Here is a 22,260-nt window from a genome sequence, read left to right as displayed (position 1 = left end):
GGGCTTTTGCTGCATTTGGTAGTGGGGACTTTGGCAGCAGTTGCTCTCCCCATGCTGTCATGGGGTTAAAGCGCAGGCAGCAGCTGGGTCCTCCTATCTCTGAGCTGAACTGAGTCATTCTGGCCCACAGCCCAGAAAGGTTGCTGACTGCTGGCCTACATGCTTAAAGTTTTTCTGTATTAGCACAAAAAACCTGAATTAGAAACAAGACCATAATACTACACTCTGCAGCATTTCAGCTTTATTTTCCTTACCAGTACTCCTTCCTTGTTTCTTTCAAGAAACTTTATCATAGTTTTTCAGAGCAATTGGTTCTGAGAGCTTGCATGTTGCTCTTAAATTTTTTTCAGACAATGATACCTGCCCATTGCAGTCATTAGTATTCACTTTGTACCAACAGGATATGCAAGGCATATTTTAATGCCTAACTTCCCTGGCGTTCCAAAATAACCCTTTCTTTAGTCTAATTATATGCATTTGCAATATTTGATTGTTTACTGTGGCCAGATTTTGTCTCCTGTATGTCTGTGCTTCTGATGTCAGTAGAAGAAGGAGGGGCAGGGGAGGAGAGATGGAATGCCATCTATCTTAACTGCTGGCTGCCCTTTGTGCAGCCCTGCCCCTTGGCACTGAGCGGCTGCCCTGTGCCTTCCCTTCCTTGGCAAGCTGCAAGGCCAGGCCGCAGTGGCAGCAAGGACTGCTGGTTCCCCCCGCCCCCCCGCATTTTATGTTTATTAAGGTTTTTTTTTTAGTTGGCTTCCTGGGAAATCGCAGACAATATTGTTTTTTGTGGAGATCATCAGTTTTCACAATTTCTGAAAAAAAATTTGAAACTACAATTTAAGAAGATTCCTACCTATAAATCTCAGATCTTAAAATCAACAGTGTCTTTAAAATAACTCAGTCTGCTGAATGAAACAAGTGCTTTCTCTGAAAGTTGCAACTAAATAATTAATTGTGTAGTGCCAACAAAAAGATTAATTTGAGAACCCAAAAGGGATAAATGTTAACTAAAGCCAGTATTTTCAGAAGTAGGAATCTAAATTTAGTTTCCAAGTTGAAGAGGGCTCAGAACATTAGCCTTCCCACGTTGACCCATGAGACAGGCAGGCCACAGCGTAGAGAAGATGCCACACCATCCTAGGTGGGGAGGATAGCTTCTTTCTGCTGGGCACTTCAGGGGCACATCTTAACTCTTGAGACTTCCAGTGCTTCATCTCTTTACAATCACAGCTGCTTTCCAGAACCCTGGAAGGGCAAAGTGTTCCAATACTATGGAGGTGCACACAGGGGGGAAAAAAACAGCTAAAGAGAGAAACTTTTGAAAAAAATTTTCCCCCAAAATGTCTAAAATAATTCAGAAAAAACAATATCTGGTAGAATGGTAACTACCCAGACAGTTCCTAAAAAGACAGCAATTCTAGGAAAAGAATCTTTTTTATAAATATATGCAGTGGTAGCTTTTATCTGAACAGGTGTCTCTTATTATTTTTCATTAAGACATTTTTTCAGTAAATCTGAGAGGGGCTTTCATATGTTAATACCTTCATTTATCAAATATTTAATTGTCTTTTTTCTTTGGCTTTCTTCTACTGATTATGTACCTAGCAATTGGTATTTGGACACCCAGTTTTTGTTTGGAGAAGGAATTCAAGTGGTCAGGGAAGACAGTATGAATATGCTACTTATGAGAGATCTATCTCAGAAGAAGCAGTTAATTTATGAACAAAGAATTTAAATCAGCAATTCCACACTTACATTTCACCACATGCCTAATTTTTTAAGCAGTAGGTGGGTGAAAGATGACCCAAGGTCATTGGAGAAAGATGTCTGATGGATTTGGGTATTTTGCGTCTATTCTTTAATTGCAGGAAAAGGTTAAGAAACTGAAAGTTAACAAAACCTTGTTAGAGAACAGTCTGTCTTCCAGGGACTGACACTGTAGTTCCATTTATTGAATGTGGGGTTTAGCTGAAAAGATGTGCTGCTGGATGGGTTTGAAAAACCTGTTTAGATCTTGGAAAACCAAAACCTGAGAGAAGCTTGGGTTTGGATCAGATTAACAGAAATCAGAGGCAACAAATTTGATCCTTTCTCAGATTAAAACAGTTGGTAAAAATAAGGTGGTTTCAGAGTTGGCAGTCAGATGGGAATCTTTGAGGCAAAATTAAGGGGAATAAGATGGAGGCCATCTGTTTGCAGCTTTCCATTGGGTGTAAGGCTCAGCACATTGGAGTCAGAATCATGAGGCTGGCTTACCAAGAACACATTAAACTCGCTGGGGGATGAGCAGACAACCACCAGTGCAAACCCACCAAGCATCAACTGCAGAATCAGTAAGTCATGCAGCAGAAGGGACACAAGTGAACTCCAAGGGAATTCACCCCTACTCCAGCCCAGGGTGGGACTCTTCTAGGAGTACTGGGAAGCCTAGCACCTCCAATGGCAGGCTTACTTGCCTGTACACAAATGCCAGGAGCCTGGGGAACAAAGAGGAGGAACTGGCTCTCCTGCTAAGCAAAAATCAATACAATCTCATAGGAATAACGGAGACCTGGTGGGACTCCACCTATGACTGGACCACAGATATAGTGGCAATACCTTGTACAAGAGGGATCATGTTGCTGGAAAGGGTAGAGGTGTAGCTCTCTACATGAAGAAGCAGTACACTTTCCTACAAGTGGAGTTTGGTGCCCAAGAAGGGCGACTCGAGACCCACTGGGTCAGATTATCGAGGGAACATGGTGAAGGGAATAAAACAGTAGGAGACTACAGACCTCCTACCCAAGAGGAAGATCTTGACCACACATTCACAAGGAACTGGCAGAGGCTGAATGCTCTTGATCCATGGTTGCCATGGGCGACTTCAACTATCCTGACATCTCATGGGAGGAGCACTCTGCCAAATCTGATCAGTCGCGTAGCTTTCTCACCTGCATTGACAAATTCTACTTGTCCCAAAAAGTCCATGGGCCACCAAGAGGTAAGGCACTCCTGGATCTGGTACTGGCCAAAGGGGATGATCTAGTGAGCAACCTAAGAATCGAAGCGAAACTGGGAGACAGTGATCACGAGTTGATCACTTTCTCTATCCATCACAAAGCTGGCAAATCAGTCAGCAACTCAATAATCCTTGATTTTAGGAAAGCCGACTTTCATAAGCTCAGGAAGCTGGTTGCCAAGGCCCTGAGAAACCGTGATCCAACTGAGAGGGGAGTTTATGACAAGTGGTCGCTCTTTAAGGACGCGATCCTTGAAGCACAAGGGAAGTCCATCCCAGCCTGTAGGAAAGATAGCAAAAGGGCTGGGCGAATGCTGTGGCTAAATAAGGGACTCATGGACCTCCCGCATCTGAAAAGAGAAGCCTATAAGGGTTGGAAGTCAGGCAATATCATCAAGAAGGCTTATTCAGCACTGGCCCACACCTGTAGGGAGCAAACTAGGAAAGCGAAGGCCAAAACAGAACTCAAATTGGCTATGGAAATCAAGGACAATAAAAAGTCCTTCAGATATGTGAGTAGTCAGAAGAAAAACAAGGGTAACGTTGGACCCTTGCTAAATCAAATGGGGCAGCTGACAACTAACACCCAGGAAAAAGCTAATGTCCTTAATCATTACTTTGCGTCAGTCTTCCACTAGCCCAAGGGGATCACCCTGCCAAACAAGATGCAGGATTGCCAGGGTATGGGGGAACACACACCCATCATTGGTGAAGATCTCATGAGGGAACACTTTGAGAAGCTGGACATCCACAAATCAGCTGGCCCAGATGGAATGCACCCAAGAGTGCTAAAGGAACTGGCTGACATCATCGCGCAGCTGTGGCAGGGCACTGTTTGTGCCTGCCACTTTAAGGGCCAGACGCCAGAAGCAGGCAAGGGCCTGATTAGGGCAACCATTTTGGATTCAGGGCTGCCCATATAAACAGGGCATTTTGCTGCTGGAAGGCCAGGCAACAACATCGCCTGGCCGCAGTGCTGCTGGTATCATCTGGAGGTAAGGGAGGAGCTATAGGGGATGGTCAGGAGGCTCATGGTCCTGGGCATGACCTAAAACTGCACCCTGCTAGGAGTGGGAGCCCTGGTGGGGCTCTCAGTGGTGCGGGAGCCCCCAGGAAATGCCAGGCCAGTTACCACCCCAGTGAAAGGTGGTGCCTTAACCCCTAGCCCCCACAACCCGGTGGGTTACCCCCTTTGTAGGGTCTAGAAGGTGGACCCCAGAGAGAGAGAGTCAGGTCGTAGACTCTTAACCTGTTTTGACATCCCCCGACTGGTCCAAGCTGGGGCCAGGCCTGGAAGGGTCAAAGGGCCAGGGGCCCACTGCAAGGAATGCCCAAGAGCTGAGGGCCCAGGGTTCTGATTGGCCTGGAGGTGGGCCAGGGCCAGCAGAGCTGAAGGTCCCGGGGGCACCACACCCGTAAGGGGGAAGTAGCTCAGGGAGCTATGCAGCTGAGAATGAAGGCAGAATAGGCTGCCTGAATGGAGGGATCTAAGTGGGGTCCAACTGGTAGGATTCTGGGGCCCAACGTGGGGCCGGTGATATGGATAACATCTGGATGCCATCTGCGAGGCTTGGGCTGCGGTATAGGGGAGGAACAGAGCTGCATATAGCGCCCCCTGGCATCGGGGCAAAAAATGGGCAGCGTCCCGCTTAATTAACATCAGTTAATTAACATCAAGGCATGGTGGGCGAGAAGGCGAGTGGTTAGCCCAGAAACAGGTGGGCAGGCCACAGGAAAATGGGCCCCGAGAAGGCCCCCTGTTATCCAATGGCAAGGATATCTGAGAACTCGTGGTGCTTGGAAGAGGTTCCTGAGGATTGGAAGAAGGCCATTGTGGTGCCTATCTTCAAGAAAAGGAGGAAGGAAGATCCAGGTAACTACAGGCCAATCAGTTTGACCTCAGTCCCTGGAAAGATATTGGAGAAAATCATCAAAGAAACCATTAACACCAGGCTAATGGAATGCAACATTTTGAAAGATACCTTCATTGCAGGTAGGTCTTGCCTGACCAACCTCATTTCCTTCTATGACCAGGTAACACATCACCTGGACAAATGGTAAGAGGTTAATGTCATTTATTTGGACTTCAGAAAAGCCTTTGACTTGGTCTCCCATGGAGTGCTCATGGTTAAATTGGAGAACTGTGGCCTCAACAACCTTACTGTCTGAAGGCTCGGGAATTGGCTCCATGGTCCGACCCAGAGAGTGATAGTGAATGGCACCATGTCAACATGGCTCATGGTGACCAGTGGTATCCCCCGGGGCTCCATACGTGGACCAGTACTCTTTAATATATTTATAAACAATCTGGATTTGGGTATCAAGAGCAGACTGGCTCATCTTGGCTGAGATAACTCTTATCAGTTAAGCAAGATTCCTTCCGACGTTAAATAGCACATAAAGTATGCATGTAATTTATAACAACCTAGTAAAAATATTCCTGTTCATACTTTAAATCCCCCTGATACTAACAGATCTTCTCTCTTGCTGTCAATATCACATAAAGGAGTATCATTGTGATGAATATTTCTAATCCAGCAGAATCCCCCCCTGCGTTTCTCTACTGCATTCAAAATTATTTAATTAATTTTGAGTTATATTAAATTCTCATATGAGAAAAAGCATTCCTTTATCATCAGAAAATTAAACACAAATGGCTATTTGAAACATTTTTGGGGGGAAGAGAAAAGACACATTTACTGTATGTATTAAGGTCACATGCAGTGGCCACAGTATTGATCCCCATTGCACTGTACTGAAGAACATACTTAAATGAAAAAAGCAAAAGGTGGGAGGAAAAAAATGTTATCTCTGTTATACAGATATGGAACTGAAGCAGGGAGTCATTAACCCTGGAAGCCCTCTGTTACAATCTAGTGCATTAACCACAAGAGTCTCTCCTCAAGTACGTCTTTTTTCACTACAGCAGTTTTAGTTAACTCAATTTTAAGTATCGCCTTTAAACCATCACTAGTAAGAATTTCTAGAAGGATAAATGGCTGTGTTTGATCTTTATAGAAATATACCTAAGCATAAATATGTGTGTGTGATATCAGGGTGAGAAACATGATGGTGGCAGCTGCTAACAGAGTTTAAGTCACAGCACTGGACTGGAAACAGGCCTGGGTGCCTTCTCTGGTTCTGTGACTTGGGTGAAAGGGATATATTGGTTCCTTTCTCCTGCCTTTCTTTCTTCTTTAGCTTGTAAGCTCTCTCACACTGGTGGATGGCCATCATATCCCTAGGGTCCATGGGAGATGGGATAGTCACCATTTGTTGCATCCTTCAGAACTAAGAAGCTTAACAGTGACCTCTTCAAAATGCTAGTACTAGAGCTATAAGAGGTTCAACAGTTTTGAAAATCTGGCTATTTATTTCAGTGCCTAAATATGATTTTAGGATCCTAACTAAAGGCATGATAGCTCGTTCATGTGTTTGTTTTAATCTTGGCTGTGTGTTTGCATAGTTATATATTAAAGCCTGTATATTACTACAATGTGGCTGCATCTACATGATGCTGACTGTGCAGTAGCTCATTAATACTGCACAATAGTATTGTGTGGCACGAAGCATGCCGCGATGCTACTGCACTGTGGTAACGAGCTACTGCACAGTCAGCATCACCTAAAAGCTGTTTGGCGACACTCCCGCACAGTAACTATGCAGTCATTTTCTACTGATGTATGCCACTACTAAATGACTGCGCAGTAACAACTGCAGAGTCAGTATCTCGTGTAGACATTGCCTGTATGTATATAAAATGCTCCTCCATTGTGAGCTCAAAATGCATGTGATAGGATGAGATGTATTACACTGCTCTCTAAAGTGTCCATTGTTTGAACTGCTGCTGATGAAGATGCATGTTGTCTGCCTCAGAATAATTTACCCTGACAGCTACATGTTTCCAGTACAGTACCTTATGCAGCAGTGGACTTGAAGCAAGGGAAGTGCTGTTCTGTGTGGCCCACTCTCCTTATTAATTTTTCAGACAGTTCCCAGTGTGCCATCTCAGTGGAAATTTAGTAGAGAATTCTAATTGCTGCTCTTGAGGGCTCACAAAGACCTCAGCAACAGTAGCACAAACAGGAGAATTAGAGCAAAAGACAGTGGTAGCACTTTTGTGCTAAATAAATGACTTAGCTGGAAGAATTCTTGTGGAACTGCACTTTTGTCAGGAATGCAAATTTGGTCAAAATGTGTGACTTGCCTGTCTCCATATAGCCAGTAGTCCAAAGGATCAGTCTCTTACCTGTGCTGGGAGAGGCAAAAGACTTAAGCTTCTACTCTGCCTGATACAGGCCGGGGATTTGAACCTTAGCTGCGCACTTCCTATCCACCAGTCTATTGGCTGTCCTGGAATGGGTCTCTCAGCTTCTCCTGTTGGAGCTGTTCTACTTTGTATACATGATTAACTATTCAATGAGTCAGAAATAAAGACTGAATCCTGGAATTTTTGGCACTTGCTTGGGAGGTGTGAGACTGAGGTTCATATTCTTGCTGGAACCAAAGCATTGCTAGAAGCAGGGAACTTTGTTGCACCATTACTTTTCTGAGTAACAGTTTTTATGGTGTCTTATGTAAATACCTTGACCTCCATCTCAGACCTCTGCTCACAGGAGAGCAACCCTGCAGCACAAGGATCCAGTGTGAATTATATGTAGGTCAAAGTGGCGAGATCAGGCTTTCCAGCTGACCACTTAAGGGCTAATATGTTGGAGCAGGCAGTCACACCATGGAGTTAAGGTTCAGTGATACGGAATTACAAAGAAGAAAATCATTCCTGGTAATAATTCCTCATGAGGCATTAAAATGTGGATTTGATTAGTTGGCTTCAGTTGGAAGACTGGTTAAGATAATAACCTATATTTTCTGCCTCCTTTCACTGCATAGCTGGGACTTTGGCTAGGTACAGACATTCAAAAAGCCTGAGGCAGAATCAGTACAAGGTATGCAGTTTTCTGTAAAAGGTGTAGTTTAGATCAATAGCAAACAGATCACGCATTCACCCTTTGATGGAGTGGGAGGGGGGCAGAACAAGTCTTAGACCAGGTTCTGCCATTCTTTAAAACAGTCTACATGTGCCAAACTTCCATTCGGTTATGGGTATAGACTGGTTTCTGATCACTTTTACTGGTAAAAGTGGTACTGGTAAAAATGCTGGTAAAGTATCTGTACCTGGCCTTTTTCCTCTTGGTACAAACTTGGAGCACAAAACTTCAGCAACAAAATTTCCCATCATCTTTGTTTCCTCTGGGCTGCTGCTTATCCTACAAGTAACTTCATGCAGTTTGCACCCTCAGGCACCCAACATTCAGGAGGGAGACTCAACCCCAAAACAGTTCATTCTATGCACTCTCATCCAAAACCAAATCAGTTCTATTTTCTATAATCTAAAATTATCTTTTCATTTTTCAAGAGGCTGCCTTCCTTTAGGTAGTGTCAGACCCTGGGAGTCCTGGATTCTCTTACTCACTGGCTTCTTGAGGAGATTCCTGAACCACTCTGTCTCATTTTCCCCAGCATTTTAATTCACAAGAGTGTAATGAGATTTATCTAATAAATACTGACCTGAGAGATGCTGCAGGTTTGCAGCATTATGTGCTATTGCAGTTACAGTATCCTGTGACATCAGGGTAGAACATGCTTGCACATTTTTATGCTTTATTTTTGTCTGCCTTTGTTTATCTATCCAGGTACTCTTGAAACCCGTTACAATAGTAATGAAATGCAATGTTATTGCTTGGTATTGTTAAAGGAAGATTTCCGTCTGTATGGTATAGAAGATGTTACTCATTGGTTTCACTCTGCATTATCATACATAGTGTAACTACAGAAGTTTATGCCAGGACTGCGTAAGCATGCAAAATAGCTCCTCTGTGAAGCTAAACTCTTATGCAGTGTCACAGAAGTACTTGTATCTTGTTTTCTTCTGGATAACTGCAGAGGGTTTCAGAGTGAGCTGATCACTTATAATCAAAAGAAATATTTCAATATTTGAACAAACATGATAAAGTAGAATATGGTTCAGTTTCTTTTGTAAAGTTTTTTTTTTCCTTTTGCATTCAAGTCATTAATATAAATTTGGATTTATTGCTTATTAGCATTATCAAACAACGCTTGCCTGTTTAATTTCCTGCCGTCGTAGTAGCATCAGTAATACCAAATAACATGGTTCCTTCTAGTGTGCACTAATGATTAGTTAGAAGAAAAAGAAAAGTATCCTAGATACACCCTTCAATGATCTTCTGTTGTGAAATAGCGTAATTGAGCAGCAATTATTATACCATCTCCATAAATATTTTAACTTCTTTAGCAAAATAAGGAGGAAATAGCTGTTCAGAGCAAAATTAATCAGAGTAAACCTCATTAAATCTCCCTAGGACAGGCTGACAAATGTGTTAATAAGACCATGGAAAGGATTCCTTTGGTGCTGGCCTTCTTAATGACTTACTTTTGCAAAACAAACTAAGACATTTGTTATGGAAAGGCCCAAGGGACTACTGAAGGGTGTCTGCGCAGGCATGTTCTGAAGTATGCCCCTGAGTGTGAGCAGTGCAGTTGGTCATAGGAGACTGGTGGGGAGTGCATGGGAATGCACGTGCCCCCCCTCATGGGGCCAGTGCCCCTCCTTGATGGCCGACACTGATGCTGTCAGTAGGGCTGGTGCCCCACCTGACAGGGCCACTGCTGTCAGCAGCTTTTGCAGGTGCCCCTCCGGATTCACAAAGCACCAGTCACTCATACGGTTGGTTGGAAAACAGATTTCTTTCCTCAGAAATTTCCCCATTATTTTCAGTTTTAAATTCTTGGCTTGGACCCTTTTTGTGATGTTTTTGTGAACTGAAAAACAATGTTGCAAACATTTCTGAAAATGTTATTTAAAAGGTTGTAGAAAAAATGTCAGTGGAAAAAGTCAGGTTTGGATTATAAAAAGTGAACCTTTTTTATTAACCCCTCCACATCCTCAAACATTTTTAAAGTGTTCCGAAAATGGAAAATTTCAGTTCTAAGGAGTGCAAATTTTAATGAAAAACTTAGACCAGATCTTGTGAGTATGTGGGCAGCAATTTTTGTTTTAGATCCAGAACTTGTTTATATTTCTATCTTAGGATCTGTCTAGAGTTTAGTTCAGCTCTTAAAGCTATTGGAAGTCCCAGTAAACAATGCTATTCAGGTGATACAAGACAAATACTTAAATAATGGAGATTTTCTTCACCAGAGCAACCCCCTCCCCCCCCCAAAATTAATCCCATTAATCCAACATTGGAGTTACTTTTTTGGACAAAGCAAAAAACCCAGATATTCTCTTATTTATATGGTGCCGACAGTGATAAGATGTTATGGCGCTGGGCATTCTAGGTCAGTAGGTGCATTCATCTGTTAGTCAGTAGTCATGGCTGAGATCTCCCAAAAGGCATTTGTGTTAGAGCAAGTATATAGTACCTTTGTAGCATTCTGTTTGCTGTCTCAACACTTTTTTTTCCTTTGTTGATAATCAAATTTTATCATCCAGAAAACAAAGAGCATCCAAAGAGAAGATTAAATAGAAACAGAGCTGTTTTACCAAACAGTCAAACTGATGTAGATAACTTCCCTGTAGCCTTTGTACACACTGCTGTTATCTAATTTGAAGTGAGGCTCAAGTTAGTATTGAGTGACAGCTTTTTCTGTTCAGCCACAGCCCCTAAAGAAATGAGCTTGGAAGGGTACAAAGGTGTAATGCCTGTTGAACATGACCTAGTGTTCAGCTGTTTGATAGGCTTAGCATGGTAGGCAGTAGCAATGGCTGTGGCATGTGTGTGAAATGCAATTCAGTAAACCAATCCTTGATTTACTTGTAAGACAGTAAGATCTTAATGCCTTTCTTATCAACTCTGAGCCCTAAACAGGTTCAGTTTTAACCATTTTCTTGTTAAGTTTGTTTATTTTTTAACCTAAGCTTGTCAGTATTTATAGTCTCACTTGAAAATTCAACTGCTGGAACCAGGCATAGCTCTTGAAGCCAATATAGTTACGTTGATTTACACTAGTCAAGGATCTGGTTCTCAGACCTATGACTAGGTATGGGGAAGGGTATGGTGATCTGAGACCTCTCTCGGCTGCTTACCCACAGCCTTCCAGTGTGGTAATATGGTAAATAAGGTAGCCTTAATTTTGGTTTAGATCAAGCCAGACTTTGTTTTGGGGTTTTTTAAAAGACAGCTGATTTTTGTCCCTTATGCAACTTGCACAATTTTACACTGTCTGATAGCAAAGTATTGAATTTCATAATTTTTCAATACATTGCCTGTGTCTCAGCTTATGGGACACACTCCAGTTTTCATAAAGTCAATGGGTACCAGATTGGGAGTCCATGAGCTGATGTAAGCATGTATTATTCTTGTCTAAGTCTGTTGAGAGTACTAGACACCATCCCAGAAGCCTCTGCTCTACAAGACCTGTGTGTTCCCAGGTTTTTGCATCCAATGTTTGACTTCTTTTGCTAGCTGGAACAGTGCTTTCAGCACCGGGGACATCTTAGGGTGACAGACAGCTGGAATAATCAAGCTAACAAACAGCTGGACTAGAAGCCTTATAGAAAGAACACTCCGCTCATCTATCTAGCTAATTATTTCTCGTGCGCCAATCACTATTGTATCTAAGGGGGTCTCTAAGTTCTCTCAGGGGAGATGTTAGATCAACAAGACAAAGAATAAGATCTTCTCTCATTTCCTGCCTCTGTGTCTTTTTGACATGGAACAGAATGATAATCCTCCAGTAAGTGGCATGTCTCCAGTTTCTGTAGCACTGGGGTTCTGAGTTCATAAACAGAGGATTATGACTTCTTACTTTTAACCATAAGTAGGAAAGCCCGAGTTAATGAAGAAGATGGAAATAGGCCTTTCATAATAAACTATGTCAAGAGAAAAACCTGGAGGAAACACCACAAGTGAGGTAATTTATATCCTAACTAAACATTGTTTTTTTTACTAAAGTTAATCTTTTCAGGAGAAAACAACATGTAGCTATAAAGAGGAGAAAAGTCAATGTGTGTGTGTGTTGCTATATCAACTGGGGAAGCAGCACGTTAGAGTCAAATAGTGTTTAATTATATTGCAATGCAAGGCAGCAAGTCTAACAGCCTTTGGTCATTATAGTTTATTTTATTGAAAGCAGGAATCCTAGATGGGCTTATCAGCTCATAGTTGCCTTCTAAATATCCTGCCCATCTATTCACTTCTGTTACATAGCTACTACAGCTGCACTGAACTCTCCATTTAAAAGGCAACACCTAAATTGTGTCTTTATGTACCAACTAATATTGCTTAATGATTAATCCATTTTCTGAAAAAAAATCTGAATGTAAAATACAATGCAAATTAAGAATTAATTTGGATAATTATAGACTATCAAATGCTTTTATAAAATGTGGATACAATTTATAGATTTATATCAAGTTAATAAAGTCTAAATGCAGATTTAAAAGATTTGTATAGATAACTTTTGGCATTTACCTTGGTGAAAAAGTCTAACTTGATAAAGGCACAATCTTTCATGCTGAGGGAACTGGTTTAAAAACATAGCACACAAAAACATTTTTAAGAGTACATTTCCATCTTTACAGCATTGCGTAAGACTAGTGAGTTGAAAGCTGGATGTAAGCAGCAGTAGATTATCCAGTTTGTTTAATGTATTGAGTTGAAATGCAAAAGCAACAGTTATTTGATGCATTCCTCCGAAGTCAAAGAAGGGAAATTTAACGTAGGATAAACAGGACAAAGTGGCTGTAAAATTGGCAGTGTACATCAAGTAAACATTGTGTATTCAGTAAGTGATTTAGTTGAATATCAAAGAAGAATAAACGAATGTGACAGTAAAAGAAAATTAGCACAAAATTACTCTTCAGCATTACCTCCACAAAGAAATATGCTTTTCCAATGCATTGCAGTTTTAATGCCAATATAATATTAACAGTAGGGAGGTCAGTTTTGGTAGCGAGAAGAGAAGAAACAGGAAGACAATCCAAGATGCAAACTTCATTTAAATGGTCACAGCTGCTGGTATTTATATAAACTTGCACTGTGCTTCAGCTGGCTGTAAAGCAACACCAGACTCAAGACTTAAGTAAGCATCAATTAGTGAATTAAATATACTGTATTTGCTAAGGAGCTGGTCATGATTCAGAATGGGAGACTGAATACACCCTTAAATAAGTAAAAAAAAAAAATGGAAATAACATTTTATTTGTATAAAAATATTAAAGACAAGGAACGATGGATCTGCATTTCTATGTTGGCAAAGAAATGAAATTGTTTTCCTTTCTTATCAGTATGTCATATTACCATTGGCAGCTTTGGCAGCTAAATCTTAAGTGCATCTCACCACCAAACAAAAGTGACTGTAAATGAATGGGTCATCTCCAATGACCCATGGAAATGATTCAGGAGAAAGCACTCTTTCCTTCTGTTTGGATATAGAACCATGACATCTTGCGTGGTTGTGTGCTGAGGTCTCAGGTACTATGCTGATGGAGGCACCAAACTACTCTGTAGAACTGTATGTCTATTCCTTTGAAGTCAAACTGTGTTCAAGATTGGTTGCATCTGTAGATTTAGATTTGTGGTTGTGTTTGCAAATGCAGATTCCTTTGTTTCACTAACTTACCACTTTCCTCAGTGCACTTGAACCCATCCCCTTAACTCGATGTTTTCCAATGTGTATTGTGGTATTCTCAGCTCCTACCTTTTCCTGGAGTTTGGAAGTGCCTCCTCAAAGCATTTCAGACTGAGATCTCCTCCTCCCCCAGATAGGCACTTCCAGGGTGCCCTTGCCCTGTAGACATTTTACATTCAGTCTCAGGTGATTCGGAAATCTTGACACTAGCAGTACAGTGATGGGCCATTGCAAACTTCTGAGGAGTGCCATGTTACAAGATCAATGCTTAAATCATGGAAAGGATTCTTCTCATGTTAGTGATTTACACAGTTCTAAGCACACTTTTCAGGGCTGTCTGGCTCTATGTTTGAAGGAATACTGGTTCGCTCAGATATAGCTCTCTCTCTCAGACACACAGGCAGGAGGACTTCCTAACCAAAGGGGATGATCTAGTGAGCAACCTAAGAATCGAAGCAAAGCTGGGAGACAGTGATCACGAGTTGATCACTTTCTCTATCCATCACAAAGCTGGCAAATCAGCAACACAATAATCCTTGATTTTAAGAAAGCCGACTTTCATAAGCTCAGGAGGCTGGTTGCCAAGGCCCTGAGAAACCATGATCCAACTGAGAGGGGAGTTTATGACAAGTGGTCGTTCCTTAAGGACGCGATCCTTGAAGCACAAGGGAAGTCCATCCCAGCCTGTAGGAAAGATAGCAAAAGGGCTGGGCGAATGCTGTGGCTAAATAAGGGACTCATGGACCTCCTGCATCTGAAAAGAGAAGCCTATAAGGGTTGGAAGTCAGGCAATATCATCAAGAAGGCTTATTCAGCACTGGCCCACACCTGTAGGGAGCAAACTAGGAAAGCGAAGGCCAAAACAGAACTCAAATTGGCTATGGAAATCAAGGACAATAAAAAGTCCTTCAGATATGTGAGTAGTCAGAAGAAAAACAAGGGTAACGTTGGACCCTTGCTAAATCAAATGGGGCAGCTGACAACTAACACCCAGGAAAAAGCTAATGTCCTTAATCATTACTTTGCGTCAGTCTTCCACTAGCCCAAGGGGATCACCCTGCCAAACAAGATGCAGGATTGCCAGGGTATGGGGGAACACACACCCATCATTGGTGAAGATCTCATGAGGGAACACTTTGAGAAGCTGGACATCCACAAATCAGCTGGCCCAGATGGAATGCACCCAAGAGTGCTAAAGGAACTGGCTGACATCATCGTGCAGCTGTGGCAGGGCACTGTTTGTGCCTGCCACTTTAAGGGCCAGAAACCAGAAGCAGGCAAGGGCCTGATTAGGGCAACCATTTTGGATTCAGGGCTGCCCATATAAACAGGGCATTTTGCTGCTGGAAGGCCAGGCAACAACATCGCCTGGCCGCAGCGCTGCTGGTATCATCTGGAGGTAAGGGAGGAGCTATAGGGGATGGTCAGGAGGCTCATGGTCCTGGGCATGACCTAAAACTGCACCCTGCTAGGAGTGGGAGCCCTGGTGGGGCTCTCAGTGGCACGGGAGCCCCCAGGAAATGCCAGGCCAGTTACCACCCCAGTGAAAGGTGGTGCCTTAACCCCTAGCCCCCACAACCCGGTGGGTTACCCCCTTTGTAGGGTCTAGAAGGTGGACCCCAGAGAGAGAGAGTCGGGTCATAGACTCTTAACCTGTTTTGACATCCCCCGACTGGTCCAAGCTGGGGCCAGGCCTGGAAGGGTCAAAGGGCCAGGGGCCCGCTGCAAGGAATGCCCAAGAGCTGAGGGCCCAGGGTTCTGATTGGCCTGGAGGTGGGCCAGGGCCAGCAGAGCTGAAGGTCCCGGGGGCACCACACCCGTAAGGGGGAAGTAGCTCAGGGAGCTATGCAGCTGAGAATGAAGGCAGAATAGGCTGCCTGAATGGAGGGATCTAAGTGGGGTCCAACTGGTAGGATTCTGGGGCCCAACGTGGGGCCAGTGATATGGATAACATCTGGATGCCATCTGCAAGGCTTGGGCTGCGGTATAGGGGAGGAACAGAGCTGCATATAGCGCCCCCTGGCATCGGGGCAAAAAATGGGCAGCGTCCCGCTTAATTAACATCAGTTAATTAACATCAAGGCATGGTGGGCGAGAAGGCGAGTGGTTAGCCCAGAAACAGGTGGGCAGGCCACAGGAAAATGGGCCCCGAGAAGGCCCCCTGTTACAGCAGCCAATGGCAAGGATATCTGAGAACTCGTGGTGCTTGGAAGAGGTTCCTGAGGATTGGAAGAAGGCCATTGTGGTGCCTATCTTCAAGAAAAGGAGGAAGGAAGATCCAGGTAACTACAGGCCAATCAGTTTGACCTCAGTCCCTGGAAAGATATTGGAGAAAATCATCAAAGAAACCATTAACACCAGGCTAATGGAATGCAACATTTTGAAAGATAGCCAGCATGGCTTCATTGCAGGTAGGTCTTGCCTGACCAACCTCATTTCCTTCTATGACCAGGTAACACATCACCTGGACAAATGATAAGAGGTTAATGTCATTTATTTGGACTTCAGAAAAGCCTTTGACTTGGTCTCCCATGGAGTGCTCATGGTTAAATTGGAGAACTGTGGCCTCAACAACCTTACTGTCCGAAGGCTCGGGAATTGGCTCCGTGGTCCGACCCAGAGAGTGATAGTGAATGGCACCATGTCAACATGGCTCATGGTGACCAGTGGTATCCCCCGGGGCTCCATACGTGGACCAGTACTCTTTAATATATTTATAAACAATCTGGATTTGGGTATCAAAAGTGAAGACATTGCAGAAGTGGTTCAGTAGCTTGGTCCCCATGGTCCCTTCAGCGTCTGACCTTCCTGCTAACTCTTCATCAAGGTTTCATTCCATTTACTGCCAATCATGCTATCACTTACTGTGTGAGGGGGGACCCCTACACCATGTCTATATGGTAGACTTACCATACCACCCCGGCAGCAATCTGTTGCCTACCTAGCACTGTCTCTCTGCAGTGCTCATTGTCCCGCACTGTGGGGATTCAGCTACAATAGTTCTGGTTTAGGAAGCAACCTGTGCACAGTGGTGCAGTGTGTTAGAGGGCCCTGCTACCTGGCACAGTAAATTTGTAGTGTAGGCATGCTTCTGGGGACTAGATTGAAATCACTTAACAACAATTGCCAGCTAAGGGCATCTCAATCTGGGGCTGTATTTGAGCCAGTGATCTAAATGAGAAAAGCTGTATTACCAGTTCCAAGTTAAATATGCTCTTCCCTTGCTGAACCTCATTCAGCCGAAACAGTGCCACCACCATGCATGGGCTCAGAGTGCTGCCAGACTTCCCCCTGAAGTAAATGCAGTAGAAAAGTAGTCACAAATTACATACAGAGTAGCCAATAAATTAGAGTTTGCATTTCTGTCATTGTCATCATGTTGACAAAAAGGCAAGGAAGACCTTAAGTTAATGCAGCCTGGGAGAATTGCATCCAAGGCTTTTGTGACCTGATCATAAAAGGCAATCAGGTTGGTCTGACATGACCTGCCCGTAATGAAAGCATGCTGGTTGCCCTTAAGCATCATCTCTGAGGCTGGTCCATCGCAGATGTGCTCCATGATGATCTTCTCAAAGAGTTTCCCTAGAATTGAGGTAAGACTGACAGGCCTACAGTTGCCCGGGTACTCCCTCCTCCCTTTTTTAAAGATGGGGACCATGTTGGCTATCTTCCAATCATCCAGCACCTGGCCCGAGCACCACGAGCTCGCGTAAAGCCGTGCCAGGGGCCCTGCAATAACCCCTTCTAGATGCTGTTGAGGGAGCTATGCAACACTGGTCAGGCCACAGCTGGAGTACTGTGTCCAGTTCTGTGCGCCCCACTTCAGGAGGGATGTGGACAACATTGAGAGGATCCAGAGGAGGGCCACCCGCATGATCTGGGGACAACAGGGTAGACCCTACAATGAGAGACTGCGGGACCTGAACCTGTTCAGCCTTCACAAGAGAAGGCTGAGGGGGGACCTGGTGACAGTCTATAAACTCACTAGCGGGGAGAGATCTCGTTTCCCCTAGCGCCCCCTGGCATAACAAGGAATAACAGACACAAGTTGTTGGAGAGTAGGTTTAGATTAGACATCCATAAGAACTACTTCACAGTTAGGGTGGCTAGGATCTGGAACCAACTTCCAAAGGAAGTGGTGCTGGCTCCTACCCTGGGGGTCTTTAAGAGGAAGCTTGATGCCTACCTAGCTGGGATCATTTGAGCCCAGTTTTTTTCTCCTGCCCTGGCAGGGGGTCAGACTTGAAGATATATAAGGTCCCTTCCAACCCTACTTCTATGAATTACATCCCTCCTAGGTATCTATGTTGCCAGCCCTGCAAGTGCAGCAGTTACAGTTATCTCCACATTTTATTACTCCAAAGCATGAATGACTGGGGGTGGGGGTGTATCACTTGTAGTTGGCAGTGGCAAGCAAGGACCACCTGCATATACCAGCAGCGAGTGGGAGGTGGTGGGCGGCGAGCAGGGAGTGGGGACTGCTCACAGACACTGGCAGTGGCAAGCAGCGAGTGGCAACTGGCTGCGGGTGGCGAGTGGTGACTGCCTGCAGAAGCCTGTGGTGGCCAGTCTTGCAGGGACGTGGGGCATGTGCCTCCCCATATCACCCCTATGAGTCACCTATGCTCCAAGGGTTTTTTTCTGCCTTTTTCCCATTTGAGACCACAAAATCAATCCCTAGCTTTATTTCTTATTACTTTACTACTTTTTCTACAGACATGCAGACTGGACGATTATTGTGCATTGGTATTGATGCGTTATTAATTGTAAACAACTAATCTCAAAGCTAGGACTTCCACAGTTTATGCATTTTATTTTCAATAGTACAGAAACAGCTCAATGAATTAAGTACATTTCGGCCTCATAGCCCTAGTTTCTGTTTGTGCTTGGGCCCCAAATATACTGTTTCTCCCCCATATTTATCCAGGAGAGCTGTTGCTAGGTAACTTCCTATTAAGTGCATGTATGGGAATATGATGAAGAATCTTTCCTGTCACATTAGAGTATGATTCTGAATGAACTGAACTGCAATAATCTACTTCTGACAAGGGATTAGCACCATGCCAGTGCTTCTTATCTTTTAAATTAACTGTAACAATTGCAGTGGGAAGAGACTCAGCTTTCATTCTGTTCAGCCTCACAAAGCAGAGTTTTCTTTTGTTAGTATGGTTTTAATTTCAAGCCTTGAAGAGATCTAGTACTTCTGTATCTACAGGGCTGTCTTTTGTGTCACTTGTGTTCCACTGAGCTGCTCTTAATGCAGAAAGCTGATTTCCTTCCGTGAGCTTCCTACAAGTCCTTTGATGGATGGTTTACTGTCTTCCCTACACTTGTTTAGTTGGTATATTAAGCCCTTCATGTTACTGTCTTTAAGTGGACATGGTTACCATTTCCTTGTCTCTTCCCCCACCATCCTCCTAGTATATTTTACACCTTGTAAGAGTTAAGTGCTTAGCTCAGTGCTGAATTTCTGCTCAGAGTGACTGCAGTTTAACTTGTCACTAATATGATATCTGAGGTGAAACATGCTACATTGAGGAATGTCTTTCTTGTTCTGTTACTCTTGCGCAGTTAGTCAGATTCACCCTTTATTGTTCTGGTAAAGGCAGTAGAGATTTGGGCATCTCCTCTAGATAAATGGTAAGGGTTTTAATGCCCAGAGCCCATGGACAGGGGGAGTCTGCTGGAGATGAAGGGCAATTCACTGCAGCTGGGACACACATTTCCCTGCCATTCTGTGACATGGAGGCTGCGCATACAGGTTGGCTGACCTCCTACATTGGGCTTTAAACAAAGTACAATGGGGGACAGGGAGGCAGGAGGTGGAAAGAGTCTAGAACCTACAAACTGTGAGACATGCAGCAGTACACCCTAGGTAAGTACCAAGGGACCCTTTGGGCATCAGAACTGGATAGCAGGGACACCAAAGACACCATTCGGAGAGCTCAAGTACCTCTATCTCTACTAATACTAGGAACATGGGGAACAAGCAGGAAGAACTAGCACTTCTGCTTGCAAATAATAATTTTGATTTAGTGGGGCTAATGGAAACCTGGTGGGACCCTACCCATGACTGGGCAGTACACATTGAGGGCCACAAGTTGTACAGAAGGGACAGAGTAGGGAGGAAAGGGGGTGGAGTTGCTTTCTATGTAAAAGAGAATGCATTATACATCTACCCTAATCAAAGTGGGATCAGAGGAGGATAAAATTGTGGGTTAGGATACATGGAGGTCATGGGGAAAGGGACTTGGTGGAGGGGGTCTGCTACAGACCACCACACCAAGAGGAAAAGCTAGACTTCGAATTCTTGAGTCAGCTCTCAGAGGCCATACAGTTTAGGAACACGGTTGCCATGGGGGACCTAAACTACCCTGACATCTGCTGGCAGGAGCAGTCAGCCAAATCCAACCATGCACGTAGGTTCTTATCTTGTGTACAGGACCTTCACCTAACACAGAAGGTATATGGTCCCACTAGGGGGAATGCCTTACTGGACCTGGTGTTGGCTACAGGGGAGCTGCAGATTCTTAGTCACCCTGGAGACAGTGACCACCAATCAATTGAATTCACCATATGGTGTAGAGTGGGTAAGATAACTAGTAGGGTGAAAGTGCTTGATTTTAGGAAGGCTAACTTCAGTGTGCTTAGGAGTCTAATTAAGGACAGAAGTATTGGTGAGATGGGAGTCCAGGAAGGGTGGTCATTTCCAAAGGAAGTGATCCTTCAGGCATAGAGGGAGACTATTCCAGTATGAGGGAAAAGAGGGAAAGGAGCCAAAAAACTTCCTTGGCTAAACAGGGAAATCCAGGGGAGCCTAAGAACAAAAAAGAAGGCATATAGGCAGTGGAAGCAGGGGGAAGCTACCAAGGAGGAGTATACTTTCTTGGCACACACTTGCAAGGAAGCAGTTAGAAAAGCCAAAGCAACTACAGAGCTGAGGCTGGCAACACAAATTAAAGACAACATAAAATCTTTTTTTAGGTATAAGAGAGTAAAAGGAAGGCATAGGGCAGCATAGAACTGGCTACTGAACAAGAAGGAGCAATTAGTGACAGGCAAGGGGGACAAGGCCGAGCTATTCAATGAGATTTTTGCCTCAGTGTTCCTGAACAGGGCTCAAAATAAGTCTCTGAATGGATTCTTAGATGGGCATCAGAGGGACACCAGCCCACCAACTGTCAACACTGACTTGGTGCAGAGTCACTTGGATGGACTGGATGAGTTCAAGTCAGCAGGCCCGGATGAGCTGCATCCGACAGTACTAAAGGAATTGGCCGGTGTCATAGCAGAACCACTGGTGCAGCTGTTTGAATGCTCGTGGCACTCAGGGCAGGTTCTAGAGGACTGGAAAAGAGCCAATGTTGTCCCTATTTTCAAGAAGGGGAGGAAGGAGGATCCAAGTAATTCTAGGCCAGTCAGTCTCACGTCCATCCTTGGAAAGGTCCTTGAAAACATTATGAAAGTTCATATTTGTGGGAGTCCAGTGAGAAAAATAATGCAGTAGGGAAACCAGCATGGATTTGTAGCAGGTAGATCGTGCCTGACCAATCTGGTTTCATTTTATGACAGGGTCACAAAATGCTTAGACACAGGAGTAGAAGTGGATGTTGTTTTCTTGGACTTCAGCAAGATCTTTGATATGGTATCTCATCCCACTCTTATAAATAAATTAAGACTGTGATATGTCACATCTATGGATGGTTACACAGTCCAGTGGGTGGCAAATTGGCTTAGCGGTTGCACCTGGAGAGTGGTAGTACATGGGTCGGTATTGACCTTGAAGAATTTGGGTAGTGGGGTCCCACAGGGTTCGGTCCTTGGACCTGTACTTTTCAATATCTTCATCAGTGACTTGGATGTGGGTGCGAAGTGTACTTTGTCCAAGTTTGCGAATGATACTAAATTGTGGGGCAAAGTCCACACTCCGGAGGGTAGGGAACAATTGCAGGCAGACCTGAACAGGTTAGGAAAGTGGGCGGTACACAATAGGATGCAGTACAACAAGTACAAGTGCAGAGTGCTGCACCTCAGGCGCAAAAATAGCCAGCACACCCACTGGCTGGGAAGCAACCCTCTCAGCAGCACAGAAGTGGAAAGGGATCTCGGAGTTATAGTGGACTCCAGGATGAACATGAGTCATCAGTGTGACGAAATCATCAGCAAAGCTAACCAGACTTTATCATGCATCAGCAGGATACATGACAAATAAAACCAAGGAGGTGATACTTCCCCTCTATGCAGCATTAGTCAGACCACAGCTGGAGTACTGCATCCAGTTTTGGGCACTGTACTTCAAGAAGGACATTGATAGGTTTGAGAGGGTCCAGAGGAGGGCCATTTGTATGGTTAGGGGCTTACAGGAGAAGCCCTATGAGGAGAGACTGAGGGACCTGGACCTTTTCAGCCTCCACAAGAGAAGGCTGAGAGGTGACTTGTGGCCACCTACAAATTCATTAGGAGGACACAGCAAGGGACTGTTCACCAGGGTGCCTCTTGGAGTAACAAGAAACAATGGTTACAAACTGATGGAGAGCAGATTTAGGCTAGATATCAGGAAAATCTTCTTCACAGTAAGGGTGGCCAAAATTTGGAATAGGCTTCTG

The 22,260-nt window shown here is 44.1% G+C and overlaps 1 protein-coding gene and 1 pseudogene across 10 annotated transcripts in view; both read left to right on the top strand.

Moving 5' to 3' along the window:
* The window catches only part of NECAB2 (N-terminal EF-hand calcium binding protein 2), a 403,696-nt gene that overhangs the window by 211,675 nt on the left and 169,761 nt on the right, over positions 1-22,260 (top strand). The gene's annotated exons all lie outside the window — the stretch shown is intronic.
* On the top strand, positions 2,857-8,828 carry LOC149857300 (uncharacterized; annotated as a pseudogene).

The sequence above is a fragment of the Crocodylus siamensis genome, chromosome 9 (assembly GCF_052110815.1).
Source record: "Crocodylus siamensis isolate JL-2025a chromosome 9, ASM5211081v1, whole genome shotgun sequence".
In the NCBI taxonomy this organism is placed as follows: Eukaryota; Metazoa; Chordata; order Crocodylia; family Crocodylidae; genus Crocodylus; species Crocodylus siamensis.
This window is presented reverse-complemented; position numbering and strand designations above follow the sequence as displayed.